The sequence below is a fragment of the Strix uralensis genome, chromosome 7, assembly GCF_047716275.1.
Source record: "Strix uralensis isolate ZFMK-TIS-50842 chromosome 7, bStrUra1, whole genome shotgun sequence".
In the NCBI taxonomy this organism is placed as follows: domain Eukaryota; kingdom Metazoa; phylum Chordata; class Aves; order Strigiformes; family Strigidae; genus Strix; species Strix uralensis.
Window position 1 is genome coordinate 38,385,408 of NC_133978.1, and position 15,785 is coordinate 38,401,192.

The 15,785-nt window shown below is 40.1% G+C and overlaps 1 protein-coding gene across 1 annotated transcript in view; it reads right to left on the reverse strand.

Moving 5' to 3' along the window:
• Nucleotides 1–15,785, reverse strand: part of CPXM2 (carboxypeptidase X, M14 family member 2) — a 78,724-nt gene that overhangs the window by 61,881 nt on the left and 1,058 nt on the right. The window lies entirely within an intron of this gene.

The following is a 15,785-nucleotide window of genomic DNA, read 5'->3' on the forward strand; positions in this document are numbered from 1 at the left end:
AGGCATTAAGTATTACTGTAGGCATAGCCCAGGAAAGGTTTCCAGATGCTCATTTGTGTCCAAAGCTGACAAGTCCTCCACTTTCTCTACAAAGGAATATGTGTATTTAGGCTCTCTGAAAAAGACATTATTACCTTTAATTGCCAAAAAAACCCGAGCCTGAAAAATATCATATCAATTCCTAACTTTTTATTATGAGCTTTGACGAAAGCTGAATTCTGTGCTATTAATTTTAAAATGTCTCCTCTGATGTTTCTCTGAAGCACAGGATGAAGACTTTCTGTAATTCCAGCTAAAGCCACAAAACTTGAGTACAGCCATCAAAAATGAGAACCATCCTTTTTCTTTTTTCCAGAGCCAAACAAATAGACTTAGCCAAACAATGGAGAAAAACACTGAGACAGACTGCTCTCACAATGGCTGGGTATAGGAGTAAAATTACCGTTAAAAACACATATCTGTCCAATGTCTTCATGCCAGAAATAACTTAAAATATCAAATCACTGAGGTATATTGCAAGACCAAAGATTCTACAATAAGAACATTAATTGTAGCCATTAAAAATAAACGTTGAAACTTGGAATAGCATTAACAAGTACAAAATCAAGACAGAAAATAGCTCCTACCTTAAGATACAACCCTGGCTCAGTAAGTAAGACACTTTAAAAGTGCTAAAGTTTAACCACTTCAACAATTCCATTTGAGTGTATTTTACCAAAAATAGTACAACTGCACAAAAACAGTAGTATGAGTACAAAATTGGCTTATGGTGCAATTATTTTCCTCCCCCCTATGAAAGCTGTAGGAGCAACTTTATACAGAAGTAAATATATCCATAGTTAGGTATAGCACGATCACTACGCAGTCGTACAGAGTGACAGAATAGTCAGGAAATTCCTTAAACATAAATAACCTGGAAAATGTCCATAACTTTGGGTCCTGGAAATACACGTCTGCCAAAAATTCTACAATCTTTAAGGATTCTGCAGCACAGCCACGCTTTTGGAGCAGAACGGGGATCTCAGGCAGCACAAGGGAAGTATCCAAGTGGGAGGACATAGGGAAGGGGCTGTACATGCTCCATCAGGAGGATCAGAATTGCACACCTGAGGCTATAGTAGACTTAGTGATGAAATACAGCTTCAGTGGTTCTCTAAAAACACCTAATTTCACTGAAATAGGTGGCACTACTGTCTTACTCTCCCTAGCACGCAGGTGAAGCCCACACATGTAGAGCAGGACAAACTGGAGAGATTGTAAAGGAGATCCCATTAGTAGTGATGAGCCATTAAATTTTATCACCACTACTATAGTTACCTCCACTCCCAAGTACTAAATTTACACCTGAGAAAGACTGAAATCAGACACTTTCTGGTCAGGACTACTTAATGTTATTCAGCTTTTATTCAAGTTAACTTCTAGCATACACCAAACTATCTCTTTTACTTTTCTATAAGGCAGAAAATGTGCTGAAAATGAACTGATAGAGATGCATTAGCTTCTTTTGATGAAGCAGCCCAAAGCCTAACACAAGCAAGTCAGGGATGAAGATAGAATCACTTTGTTGTTCAGTTTTGGGTTTCATAGTAAGCTGTTTTCTACCAGTTTAGCTTTCTGACTTAGCTCTCAATGGGAGCCAGCAAACTTCAGAGCCAGTTTGATGAAGTAGTATGAGCTATGCCTTTAGGCAGCAGACAGTCATAGTCATCTTAGCTGTGAGCTGAAATGTCATCTTTCATTTTTTCATGATTAAAACTAAAAATATGCATTTACCAACAGAACGTAGAATAGAAGCAGTCTGTATCTGCAGTGAGACACAGGTGAATAGTGCAAGATCATCTTTCTGAGAGTCATGCTTCCCCTGCTGGCTTGTGAAAAACTAATCCTCGTCAATTTTAAATCTTATATGCTGCTAATCAAAAGTGACATTAAAATTTGCCTCCTCTGCATGTAGACAAACACATAGTTGCAAACACACCTCCATGCATAAGCAAGAAGACCCTCAAAGGAGGGCTGACCACTTCAGCAGAGATTGCCACGCCAACCATCATACCCTGGCACCCAACTGTGCTTATACCCCTTGCAGTTAATAGCCCTCCTCCTCTAGCAGCAGCATTTGTGCTGCCCACTGTGAGGAAGCATCACTGAGGGGGTGGGAGCAACTGCTCAAGCCTCAGAGTTTATTTGTGAGTCGTCACCCTACACAGGCTGGTCTCAGTTGCTGCCTGACCCTCCTCCAGGTTGCACATCTGGGCTAAATACTCGACCTATATAGAGAGCCTGTGACAGGAAATACCTAAAATCAATCCAACTTGGTTTTAAAACCTTTTATAAAGTGCAAGTCTCGGTTTTATGGAGACCTGGTGTGTCTGCTCTAGCAGCAAGTTTAGACATTTATACGTTGTGGGTTTTTTTTTTTCCCTAACATCACATCTGTTGTTATTATTTCATATGAAATAATAAGAGGAATGAATAAAAACAAACATGTCTCATAAAGCATAGAAGTCACTGTAGTGCCGGGAGCTATTGCTCAGGCAATGATTTCAGAAGAAAGTTGTGTGGATGCAATTAACCTGAATTCAAACTTTGTGCTCCTTCCCAACCCTGAAAAGGAATCAGTTTGTATTTTCTAGAGCACAGTAAAAGAAAAAATAAGTTTAGTTGGCTTGTTTGTTTTTCACTTCATTATTCTTTTTGATGGACTTCTTTTTTAATCGCATGGTTGATTCAAGTGGAGCTCTAAGACAATACTAAAAAGTCAGAAGTGTCTAATACATTTAAAGTCCCAAACAGTAGAAAACTGTTTCAGTGGAGGGATAAATATTGTCCAAGTGCACATATAAAATAACCAGAGGTTCTTTGGATAAGCCAGAAGTCCCAAAAATCAAAAGATTTAGGAACTCATACCACAGAGCTTTCTTCTTTCCTTTAAAGCACCCTATGTCCAAGCTGTTGCACCCTTGAGAAGCACCCTGAAAGCAGAATATTTGAGGTCAAAGCAACAGGAAGTAAAACTTCAAGAAACAATTAAACCTCTAAGATTTGAGAAAATCAAATCCAGGCCTGGATTTGTGGTGTAACTACCCTCATTTGGGAAAAAAAAAAAAAATAAAAAGGGAAAGTGTAAAGAGCAGAGGAGTGGAATTGCTGGGGTGCAAGGAGGGGTGCAGGAGGGATGCCTTTGTTGGGAACAGGTCTATGACTGGCATTTGGGCTCCATGTGGGGACACGAACCCCAGGGCAGCACAGGAATCCCACTGGAAAATGCACCATCGATGAGGAAATCTAAGGACAGAGCCCAGCTTGCAAAGGTGATTAATGACTCCCTAAAGTAATTTCTGAAAAAGGCATGATTTTTAAGCATCTCAGAAAACACACTCTGCAGTCAGGCTCTCCCTTTCCCACATTTTACCAGCTGTGCTTCCCATGAGCTTTTGCTCATATTCCTAAATGATTTCAGCTTCCAGATGACTTTTATCTTTTACATGTCCATTGTATAAATGGCACTTTGCACATATCCTTCATTTCACGTCCCCCTCTCTACCTGCCCTCAAACTAGTCATGGAAGAGCCAATTCAGGAAAAAAAAAAAAAAAAAAAAAAGCCTCAAGCCCAAGCAAGTACCAGGATTCTGTGGTTTTAAAAGCTTGGTTACTATCTTTTAAATTTTGAGCACTCAGCATTTTCACAAGTCTCTGAGCTTCCTGCCTGCAGAAAGAGAAATGCTAAAAATACCATAAGAAAGACATAGCTCTTGATATTTCTGAGCTGATCAGAGGGAAGAACTAGAGGTTCAGCGGGGAAGCTGTTATGAAGCTCCAGCTCCACGCTACAGAGTGAAGGAGCTGAAACAGTTCAAGCAAGGTTCAGACAAATATCTCAAAGGGTGGGCACCTCTCCAACTCAAATGACTGAGCGTTCAGAGGTCCTTCCTCCCTATTCCAGCTTCCTACAATCTTGCAGCTTTATGCAGCCTGCAAAAGAGTCCCAAAATTCATTCTGTCTAAACATCTTTTCTGCTTTGTTTAACAATTCAGCCCTGGTCCAGCAAAGGCTCATAATCCCAGGCTAAACATTTAGCACATAGGCTTCACTGATTCAAAGTTAAGTGTGTCAGAAGTTTCAAATGACATGAAATGGGAGTTATTAGTGAGTTTAAAACTGCATGCACACACGTCTGCTTGCTCAAGGCTGAAAGTCCAAAGATCCAAACTGAAGGCCTGGGGACCCAGTGAGGACTGCTCAGGAAAGCATTCAGACAAACCCTAATTTATACTACTTGCCCAGTGAGGTTTGACATCCTTTCCCTGGAGAAAAGTGTCGTGCTGGCAATAGCCCTTGTTGTTGTTACCAAGAAAGCCCTTGTCTTCACTGCAAAACACGAATGTGCTACTGTGAAAAGTGCAGGCTGTGATTTGGGACTTATCATTAACCCAACTTTAGAGATCCCATCCTCCTTCCCACCCACAGGAGCTGGAAGTATTTACTAAGCATAGGTATTCTTCTCTTGAAAAGCCATGGAATAGAGAAAGCTTCTAGGCAAGCTTGCCTGAGCATAAACCCCCCCCCATTTTTCAACTTTCAAATTGGGAGGAAAAAAATCTGATTCAGGATTAATGAACAGGAATATGGAATGGTTTTGCAGAAGAATAGTTCTGTGCTATTTTCTCTCCACTTTTTCAAAGAGCTCTGTGGCATTTTAGCTGCCTAACTCCACACTAGCATTTTTTTATCATATTTTTAGTTTCCCATTCTATTCTTATTATAAGAGTGTATGGGCTCTAAATAAACAATTGCCACTTGATTAGCATTCAAGCATCAAAAAAACCCAAGTACATATTTGCTGTTTGCATATTAGCAATATCAAACAATTCAGATGTGTCTGCAATATTTTGTATTCCACATGCAGCTAGCCTTCACAATGATTTGGATTATTGAGAAAGTAGACCTACAAGTCTTTTCTCCCCCCTTTTCATTTAATAGTTTAAAATAACACTGAATGCTTTCAGCTTCTGGTTGAGAGCTTTGCCCTTTATTCATTGTGGACTTGAACTATTGCTTGCAAACAGACAACGCTCTTTTTTTTTTGTAGAAGTGTTTTCAGACCCTAAGCAACGAGCAGTAGTTTTGCAGAAAAAAATGGATCAAGAGTATATTCACCCCTCATATTTTCTCCTCTCTTTAAATAAAGAATTCAGTCATTCAGGCAGAGAACAGATGCTATACCTTGTGATTTCAGTCACCAGATACCTCAACCCTCATTCCTCCTGGGCTGCATGTTTGGCACCTGAGGAATTTATTCATTTTTTTCTCTGAGTCTTATGCATCTCACCCATCTCTGGGCCTCTGCAGTACCTGGGCTCACTTTGTCATGATTTTCAAAGGTTTCCGAGAAGTCTCATAGCTTTCTGCCTCTATATATGATCCCCCAATCATCTGTTCCACTGCAAGATGGAAACAAGATTTTTTGGGGCCCCTTTTTGTCACTTACATGTATCTAATGAAATACCTGATGCAAAGGAACCGGACCAGATGCGAGACACTCATCTGAGGAGCCTACAAGAGTTTTGGACTGCAGTCATCTGCTGGGATCCAAGAGCATCCAGAGGAGCCTGAGGAAAAAAATATCTGCCAAAAGAGCTGTAAGATTTTTTTCTCTTTGCCTTAGCTGGGGTGTGTGCTGGACCACGGCTACGACTGGCCTTGCCTACTCTTCCTTTCCTCTCCTCAGGCCTTCATTCACCAACAGTGTAAGAGCTGTTGCCTCACCTTAGGTGAAGCCTCCTGCTCCAGTGACATGCATTGTAGACTGGGGCATGTCCCCATGCTGTTGGGTCACCTGCACCCTGGAGCAGATCCAAGTCCAGATTTACTATGGGAAATTCCAGCCTTCCCTACAGCCATGTACATAGGCCATATATAACCCAGACATACTTTTGGCAGAGTTCTCCCTGGAATTTTTGCTTGGAATTTGAAGTGCATAAAGAAAATGCAGTTTAAATACTCTGTGGGAAAAAAATGGGTCTATCCCTTGGGTTAGGGTACTTGTCATCCAGCTTGTGATGGCAAATATAATTCTAACTTTCTGAAATGTTTTCTGTAACTTCTCAGAACATAAGCAATTAAGGGGGAAAAGAAAAACCATGTTGTCAAAGGCTGAAGTTTTAAGCTCTACTTTTAGGCAATCACATATGAAAGGCTGTTTGGCTGAAATTGAAGCTTCTGTTCTAAGTCAGTGAAAAATCTTTGGGACGGTTGAAATCTGGTCCCATGTTCAGACATCCTCTGTCATGTGTTTGGGGGCAAATTCATTACACTATTGAAGATTATCTTGGGGAAAAAAAGGTGCGTTAAAGCCAGATCTGGCGTAAGGGGTGGTTGTAATGGTGGTGGTAGGGAGTGCTTACATCCAGACTTGAGATCAGTTCTAAGATACTTTGAACTTTTTCCCTTCATTTGACAGATGTTTTAGGAGGACCCTGAAACTAGAGAGGAGCCATAAACCTGTCACCATAAAACAGTGTATCTCTGAAGAGGAGAGCATAAAAATACTCTAATTTCTGGGAAAGAATGAGAAAGATGGTTTTCAGTTGCTCCCATTACGAACAACACTGTCTTCTAGCACACCACGATGATTAATGCACTTGGGCAGTTTACAGTAAATCTTGGATGTGTTAGAGGAAGGAGATACTTGGCCTCACTCTGTGCTCTCTTGTCAAACATAACTCGCCTTGAAATGGGAGACTGTTTTGCTTTCTAAAGTTCATATGAGGAAACAGGTAAAAGGCAAATCTGGGGACAACAGAGACCACAGACCTCCTGAGCCCCTCCATAAGTGAAAGAAAACTCTGGAAGTCAAGCAGGAACATTTGGGTTTCCCCCGCAGGTTCCCTTTTAGGTCCCAGCCAGGAAGACCAAACCTGTAGAGTCAAAACAAGGGAAATGACAAATGACTAAATTTGTGATGCATGAGAGCGTGAGGAAGAGGTCATCTACGGGAAGCACTCAAGCCCCATAATCTAAACAAACAAATCAGATTTAGGAAGCTCTGGTAGCTATTGTCTGGATGAACTATTGAGGTCCAAAAGAAAGAAGAACAACCTGAATATGAGACTCTGGTGCTTAAGCCAACAGAGTCCCATTATAGAACAGGTGAATGCTGTACCTAACAAATCCAGTAGTGTCTCTTTCTGGATGGTGAAGATCTGTCTGCCATGTACTAGGACTCAAAACTGAGCATTTGTCTGTCTATGTTTCCTGAATGGATCAGTACACTGCAAATATGTCCAACATAGCAAGCTCTGAGAGAAATATGGTCACCACACAAGGCAATGGAACAGGATGTTTCCCTTTATCTGACTTCAAACAATTGCCCAGATGGCTAAAGCACTCTCATGGCCATCGTGAATGCACATCTTGCAGGGAAAGTTGCTGAACATCAAGCTACTGAGGCACATAGAGTAGATACACTGTGTAGCAGAAAGAAGTAAAAAGACATGTAAACTGCCAGTACATGAACTATGTTTAACTTATGTATACAACAACTTTCATTACATTCTTTGTTTGGACTGTTGGATGCAGTAGCACTTTTGGAAATACAGTATCCTGCTAATGCTTGTGTGAAAGTGGGAGCAGAACTTTATTATTTACTATTATTTATAGACATGTACATTTACAGGATTCCCATACTGTAAATAACCACAAGTAAACAGAAGATTAATCCTGTATCTGGATGCTTTCACTACTAAATTAGATACTCATCTTCACCCATGAGCAATAGGTACTGGAAGTCACTATGGTCTGCTGAAGCTTGCCAACTTTTTTGTGATTCTCTGCAATATCAAATGCCAGCAGACAAACTGCGACGCAGTCCCACACAGACCATGCAGTGCAGGTTTGGGGCTCACTCCTGTCAGAATAGGAAATCATTCAGTCTTCCTAATCCGAGAGTAAAATGTGTTTCTCCACCTCTGACATAGTAGTAGTATCTCATATATTTTTTTACAATACATTCTTGTAATATATACTTTACAGTGTATTGGGTCTGATTCCCATTTATAAGGCAGATCCTTCAAACACCCCTCCAGAATCAGTAAGTCACTTTAAAGCCTCTTTGTGTTTAGAAAATTATGTAGATCACTGTGGAAACATGGAATGAAACCCTTATCTTTCCTCATCTCCATTTAACCTATAATAACATGGTACAAACCCTTGCTTGCCAATACCAGTATGTTACTGACCAGAAGGGAAGTATTTTATGTCCAAAAGAGGACTTAAGATGTCTATCAGCAGACTCACCAGACTATTCTCTGTAATTTAATTCAAAAAGGGCTAGAGAGATTAACAGCTAAACCCAAGTACTCAAAAGATGTTTTAAATGATCCCCACATACTTCCTCTGATGTCTTCATAGGCACTCTGACTCTCAGAGTCACCATCTGGCATCTCTTCATTCCCCCTCTTGTTTTTCTCACCTTTTTTTTGTTGCCATTTTTAGCTATGGGTAGAAAAGAGAAACGGTTTTCCTTTTACTCCTGTCAAGTTGATTTAGCACTGCCTGGTGACTGCACGAAAAATAAAATGCCTTGCTCCCCTCTGATGGTGTTCCATCCCTTCCAGCACACAGCAGACACCCAGAATACCCTGTTCTTCCCCACATCCAGGTGAAATCACAGGGGAATGAAATCATAAATGTTCCTTTTGCTGTGCTACAAGGAAATTAGAAATGTGTTTGCATCAGAAGTAATACATTAACATTGCAGTGTAGTTTACTAATGGTTTAATGTAGGAGTTTTTCATTGCTTGATCAGATAAGTGAAAACCCCATCAAACACCTTTTGTAGTCAACAGAAACAGCCAGAGGAAGGCTTCCAGAGGAGCAATATTAGCCCCTGAAAGAGGGAGATGTGCTCAGTGATCAGCATCAGCTGTGGAAAAGAAGTCCCCATCAGGAAAATAATCACACAGCAGCAGTGTTTAGAGACCGATCTTGGGGCTGGCCACAGTGTCCTCTAAACACCCTTATTCCACTGTTCATGCACTTTATTCTTGTCTTGGCATGGATAGTGTGATCAGGCAGGTTGCTGAGTAGTAACTTCTACACTGGAGATGTAACTGCACAGATACGACAGCCATGGCCATCCCTGAATGAAATCCCACGCAAAATTGAAGGAAACTCGAATGTTCTCTTTGATTCATGGCCTCTTGAATTAAAGAGGCCCAAACTGTCCATTAAGGTAGCTCCCAGGGACAGAAAGATTAAAGGTGATTGTCTCTTTCTAACATGAGTGATTATTCCTATCACCTCTGTTTTCTCTTGGTGAATGTTTGAGCTGAGTAAAGGCTATGGAGTGTTTTGCATGTGTAATCACTGGATTTTAAAAGGGAAATAAGTTTGGATACATCAGAGCTTTGCTTGTTCCCGTTTTCCTTGAGTACTCAAAAGCCTCGTGTTAAAGGCACATATTTATATGTTCATTTCAAAAAGCCTTCCTTTATAAAACAAGCAGTACCACAAGACATAACCTTACCAGAAGCCTGACAACAAGACCAGATCTAATATATCCTTTACATAATAATAACACAAGCACAAGCAACTACTATGTGTGAATATGACAATCAAATCTCAACTCTGTACCTGGACAACAAATCTTTTGGTAGTCTGCTTTTTGCATAGACAATGAATTGAGCAAGAGTCAAAAACCCCAGGAAGAAAAGGTTCGGATGTTGAAAATTCAAGAAATTACTTCTTCTGCACCATACCTTCCACTTCCACTACTTCATCTTTTTGACAGATTCTAAGCTCACATAGCTGACAGAAGGCTTCATTCCAAAACCAATAGAAATAAGTGAAATTTGATTGTGAACCATCGGACTGACCTGTCTAGCCAGCTCTCTGAACAGAGAATAACATTAAAAACCAAGAATGAATTCAAATAATGAGTGACTGGTAATATGCTGGCATTTCAGGAACAAGTCTAGACGCAGGTTCTTACTATTAAAATCTGCTCAGTGAAACTGTCCCTTTTTAAAGAGGTATTTTTCTCACCTTAAAAATTAGTTTGAATTCAGAGAAGACTGCTAGGAGAATTATCATAAAAAATGTTTTTCTCTCACATAATCAAATGTGTTTACTCTGTTATTTTTTTTCTCATGTTACATTATTCATTGAAGCCATGGGTAAGGAAGGATGCTAATCAAAAAGGTTTGGCCAGTTTTGAGGGCATTGCTCATTATTCATTCTTAGGTCATCCTTTGTCCTCTTTTGTTGTGACATTCTTTAATGGATGGGCTCTTAAATGGACTATGTTACATTTAATTATTCTACATATTTGCAGAAGTGCTGAGGAGAAAATAGAAGCTGGTAGATGAAAAAAAGCTCATTAAAAGTCACATGTTTTCATCTTTGCTTGTCACATCTAGCAATTAGGACATGATACTAAAATTCAGGGTATATGGTCCTAGGGCCAATGAGTTCATTCTTAAAGGTTGCTAGTATAAGAAGTTTAAGCAAAATCTTTAAAATTTCAATCTATATTCTAGATCAAAGGAGTGCTCCACTTTCTCTGGGTTCTCAGGAATGGAAGCCAAGGTTTAAGAGAGAGGATACCAATGGGCTACAAAACAGCAGTGCTGATAATTACCCATCATATGGGTAGTTCTGTACTTATTTCTTCTTAGTTCCTATATGAGTCGTTTATCACTGAATAGCTTTCACTTAATTACCAGCCTATGTACGCAGTCATCCCCAACCTTCATCTTACCCTCTGATTCGGCTCCCAAACCCAAATGCCTGTTTCCCGCTCCCCCTGAATCTCTTTTGTATTTCCTGCTCCTGCCCCAGTTCTCTTCACACCTTTCCCTCTAATCTCCCTGACACGCTGCCGAAAGCTGGCTCTCCTCCCTGCCAGACCCACGCCAGTCTCCTGCCCTGTCTGGCTTTTCAGCCCTTGCGTTCCACTCAAAGGCACCTTGCCAGTGTTTCTAATGACTTCTTCCTAGACAGAGCTCTGAGGCATTACCACACCTTCAACATGCCAGCAAAGTTCAACACGCTGGACTTCAAATGTCTCTGGAAAACTTTGACTGTAGGACTCGCTTTGCTCCTAGACTTCCTCCTAACTCTCCAGGTATGCCGTCAGCCTGCCTGTTTTCAGTCTTCCCCCCCTTTCCATCTTTGCTCTAGCTAATCCCATCCAAACCCACAATTTTGGCAAGCGATGTTGATTCACAGGCTACCTTTTCCTTCTATGTTTCCTTCTGTTCTAGCTGAAAACCTGGTGTATCTTGGTGACCTCTTAAGTGCTTTCAGCTACCAGTTCAATGCCTTATATATCATTCTCTCATATTTTCTTCCTAGTGAACAAATTCACCATTCAAATGCCAGTAACACCATAAACTTGTCATGTTTTTAACTTCACACCCTCTTCAGGTCTTCATCACCATTTTGCACCAAAATCTTTCCAGTTTTTCCTGAGTAATATCTCTATGATTCAGCTTTTCCTCCTTATTCACTCCTTGATCTCTCTCCAAGCTTTCATTATCTCACATCTTGATAAACACCTCAATTAATGTACTATTAGTCTATTTTTATACATTCACATTCTTTCTGCAAGATAATTTTTGTGGTTGCTTGCATTGGTCATTTTATCCTCTTCTTGCCTTCCCTCACTGACTCCTCCTCAGACATGTGGTCCAATGAGGTCCTAACCCATCCAAGAGATTCCTGTGCCCTACATCAATTAAAAAAACCCACAAACCAAAAAGCTTAAGAATAATATTGTTGAACGGGTGGCAGCATTACAAAAAAATAAACAAATACAGGGCAAGAGTGATGCATCTGAAGAGTTTCATCAAGCCTGGGGAAAGCCACAGATAAGAAAAGACAAAGGAAATCATGATTACTGTACAGACACATACATTGGATTGTGTAGAGATCAAGCAGTAGAAGACCTGTGAGATACAAAATAAATGTGCACTAAACCCCTTTCTGCATACTGCCATATAAATAAACATTACTCCTTTATTTTCTAAAGTCACTCAGAATTGAGGTGTGGCCAGAACAAGAACTACTATAGCAAGTTTTGTAAATAAAATCAAAATAATTTCAGACATAATTGTGGCAGATTTGGGTGCAATAGTGTTGACAGGGGGAACTGTTCAGTCATGGTGCAGAGCAACATGCAGCACTGATCAGTGGTTGTGGGGACCTGAACTCCATAAACCTCTCAGTGATGAATTTTTGCCTGGATGCAGACAGACCTGCAAACCATCTGTAGGGATCTGCCCCACAGATGGTAGCTGAGACTGTATATATTAAACTCTATTAAAGGCCTCATAAAATAAAAACATTGACATTAACAAGACACTTTCCATTGATTTGAACAGCCTTTGGATAGAGGCCTAAACAAACAAGGATGGAATTAGAAAATGGAAATACGTATATACAGAAACCTGTCAATCCAACTGTTTACCTTCCAAGGATGACCTAGTACCACTTCTTTTATGAGTCATTTAAAAGGCAAGAAGGCAGGCTGATATTTTAACTGTTCTCTGAATCAAGTATTTGCAAATATTGATTCTAATAATACTTTAAAAAAACCCAACACATTGCAACCCCACTGGCATCAATAGGATTTCTTTCTACATTAATATTTCACAGATTGAAAATATCTATATTCTCACCACCTTCAGGAATTAACTTAAATAAATTGAGTCTGTGTCATCTGTTATGTGCCGTGTCCTTCAGACTGCTATGTTTGATTTCAACTTTGATTCAAAGCTAGGGCTGATCAGTACCAGCTGCTCAGCCAAAGGGCAGATCACACGTTCCCATTCCTCTGCTTTCTTCATCCCAGCTCGCAGCCAGGCTATTGTTTGTTACAACTAATTAATCCCGCATGCCCCGGCTGCCAGTGAGCCTCGCAAAACCCAAATTTTTGTATTTACTGCATGTCCAATAAATGAATTCCAGTTCCGGATATGTGTATAAACACATAAATGTACATATATATACACAAAACACATATTTACACAGTCAGATTTATGGATATTCATGGATATCTCTTTGACAACTGCTATTATTATTTCTAGCTGTCCTCTTAACAAGCCAAATATGAGAAATTATAGGTATGTATCATTATTTAGGCATCTCTGTGAGGGGCCAGATTTTCAGATCTTCACTTCAAACTGATCTCCGGTGACATGGTGACATGGTACTAAGCTTTGGAGTCACTGCACTGGCAGGACCTGGCCCTTGCCTGCCTTTGGGAGAGGAGAAAGGAGAAATTTCAAATATTATAGCCAGAACTTTTAACAGTCTGCAGTTAAAATCACCTGACACTTCCTGCTAAAAACCTCCTGGTTTCACCTACATCTTTAACAAATGGTAACCATTCGCTTTGTTGGGTGTTTGCCTTAGGGTTTATTATGGCTAATTCAGTTAAAATAGTTCAGTTGCTTCTGAAGAAATACACTGAATTTTCCCATATTAAAGTAATCTAACAGCCAGTTTGCTGAACTGGTGTCAAGCCTCGAAGCGCTGGAACAAGAAACAAAAGTTTGGTGGAGCCGATCAGTTGTTTGTTGTACTTCTGGATATTTTTTTAAAAGCTCATAGGCTTTGAAACTTCTTATTGCACATGGCTGGTGAAAGCTTGGAGCTTGGTAACTCAGCTGTGTCAAAAGAGTGTGTGCCTGCTGTGGAAGGAGGGACTGAGCTATTTCCAGCTGCTTTTGGTGGTGCATCACGAGCCTCTCCTGTGCTCCCCTTGACCTTGTGCTTGACCATGCCGAGGAAGTGGAGGAGGCTGAGGAAGGACGTCACCTGACTACAGAAATAAAAGGACTCCCTGGACTCAGTCAGGCAAGGTGGAAAGTAAAAAGCCATAAATTAGAAGATAAAACTTGCACAAGTCAATTGGTTGGCACACAATGGAGTGTTTTCTGGGGAAGGTTTGAGGAGGTCTTTTTTTTCGTTCTAATTCCATAATTACCTATATAGAAAAATTAATGTAATTCCATTTGTAGAATCAAACATTCTTAGGAAATGACCAAATTCAGACTACCTGTAAGACCTCAGTGGACTCCCCTGGTAGTTCAGCCATGTCGTATAGCTTGAATTTTGTACTGCTGTGTCTACAGCGCATAAACAAAAAGAGGTTTGGAAGGGATGAGTGTTCCACAACGATGGAGGCAGTTACTGGTACAGCTGCAGCCTTCTCAGAGCAATGGCTGGGAAAAAGGTAGATGCCTGTCTGTAAAGATAAATGAACACTGACCTCACAGATTAGATGCTATCCTCATCACTGTTGTGTTTGGTGGAGTATGTGTGAAGCTATGATGCTGAGGAAATCAAAAAAACACCAACAGGGAAGGTGAAAGCAGAGCTGAACTGCAGAACATCCCACTGCAGGCTGGAAAGCTGTATTGTCCCCACCACAGTGAAGAAGAAAGTCTGGTACCTAATTAGGTAGCCTTAAAATCTATGTGTTGCCCATGGTTAGATAATAAACTTAGTATGCCAGTCCTTGAAACGGTCCAGGCAGTACCATCTGCTTGGGAAGCTACTGCTCAGCTGCTGGCCCCTGAGCGAGCCATAGGCAGACATATCTTGTGTCTCTGCTCCCCTGGACAAGGTATATTTGCTGTCATCCTTGACTTCTGCCTTGAGTTACATTAGCAATCCAAGCTGCCTGCCCCACAAATGGTTTTCCAGGTTTCAGAAATTATATTTTCTTAGCACTATTTATTATTCTAAAAGCTTGTATCTTTGCTAATCAAAAGCAAATTAATTTCTCTTAGTGTTAACATTAAACTGAAAATATTTTGTTTACTACTTGCTAGATGTAACTGGAGAAAGTTAAAGCCACTCTACAACCCTTGATCTGTATTGCTGTACTGCATGTATTAATGGCTCTAAATTGCAGACTTTGTGCCATATGCTCCAGCTGTTAACATTAAAATTTCCTTCTGAAGTGAAGAGCTGTAGGGGAGTGGGATTTGGCCCCAAATTTTCCAACTCTAAAGTTCATGGGCCAAACTCACTCTTAAGTGTCCCAAACCAGTAAAGTACCTTCCCTACACTCAGGAAATAGGAAGAAATTGCTCTTCTCTCAGGGTGGTACAGTGAGGTCTTAATGGGAACAACTGGCTGGTAAAAGCTGATCAAGTTTCTGCAAACTTTAATAGTTGCATATTTTCATCCAATTAAATGCAGGAAATAGAAAATGGAATTAAGGATGGCCTTTTTTATTATAAGGCATTTTTGTTGCTGTTTAATTTCTTTACAGGTCAATAATTAACTTAGCTTATTATGGCTTAATCTTTTACAGGAAGATCTTTGTTTACAGATCTTCCTCTGGAGGGCTTTAAAGTGAAATCTCAAAGAAATTCACAGGTTTATAAGTAAAATTAACTCAGGAACCACTCTTAGATTACAATGACAAGGGATAAAGTAAGGTGTCACCATATACAATCAGCTTTTACTATGGAATCTGTCTCTCCTTTTGCTTATAGAACAGCAGGTTTAACAGCAAGCCAGTTGTCAGATGAAATTAAGAAGGAAAAGTCCATATACTAGCTAGAGTGCAGCATAATTAATACATTACCACTCTAAAATCTCTTTACTTGCTGAAGAAAGGGTTAAAAAAACCTATAAAAGTTCTGTAAATCTGTTCTGTGAGATTAATTTTTAATAATGTGTTGTCATCATCATCACCACGAGCACATTTATTGTTATTATTACCAAGACTGCCATGAACTGGATATTCATTAATGCTAAAAGTCA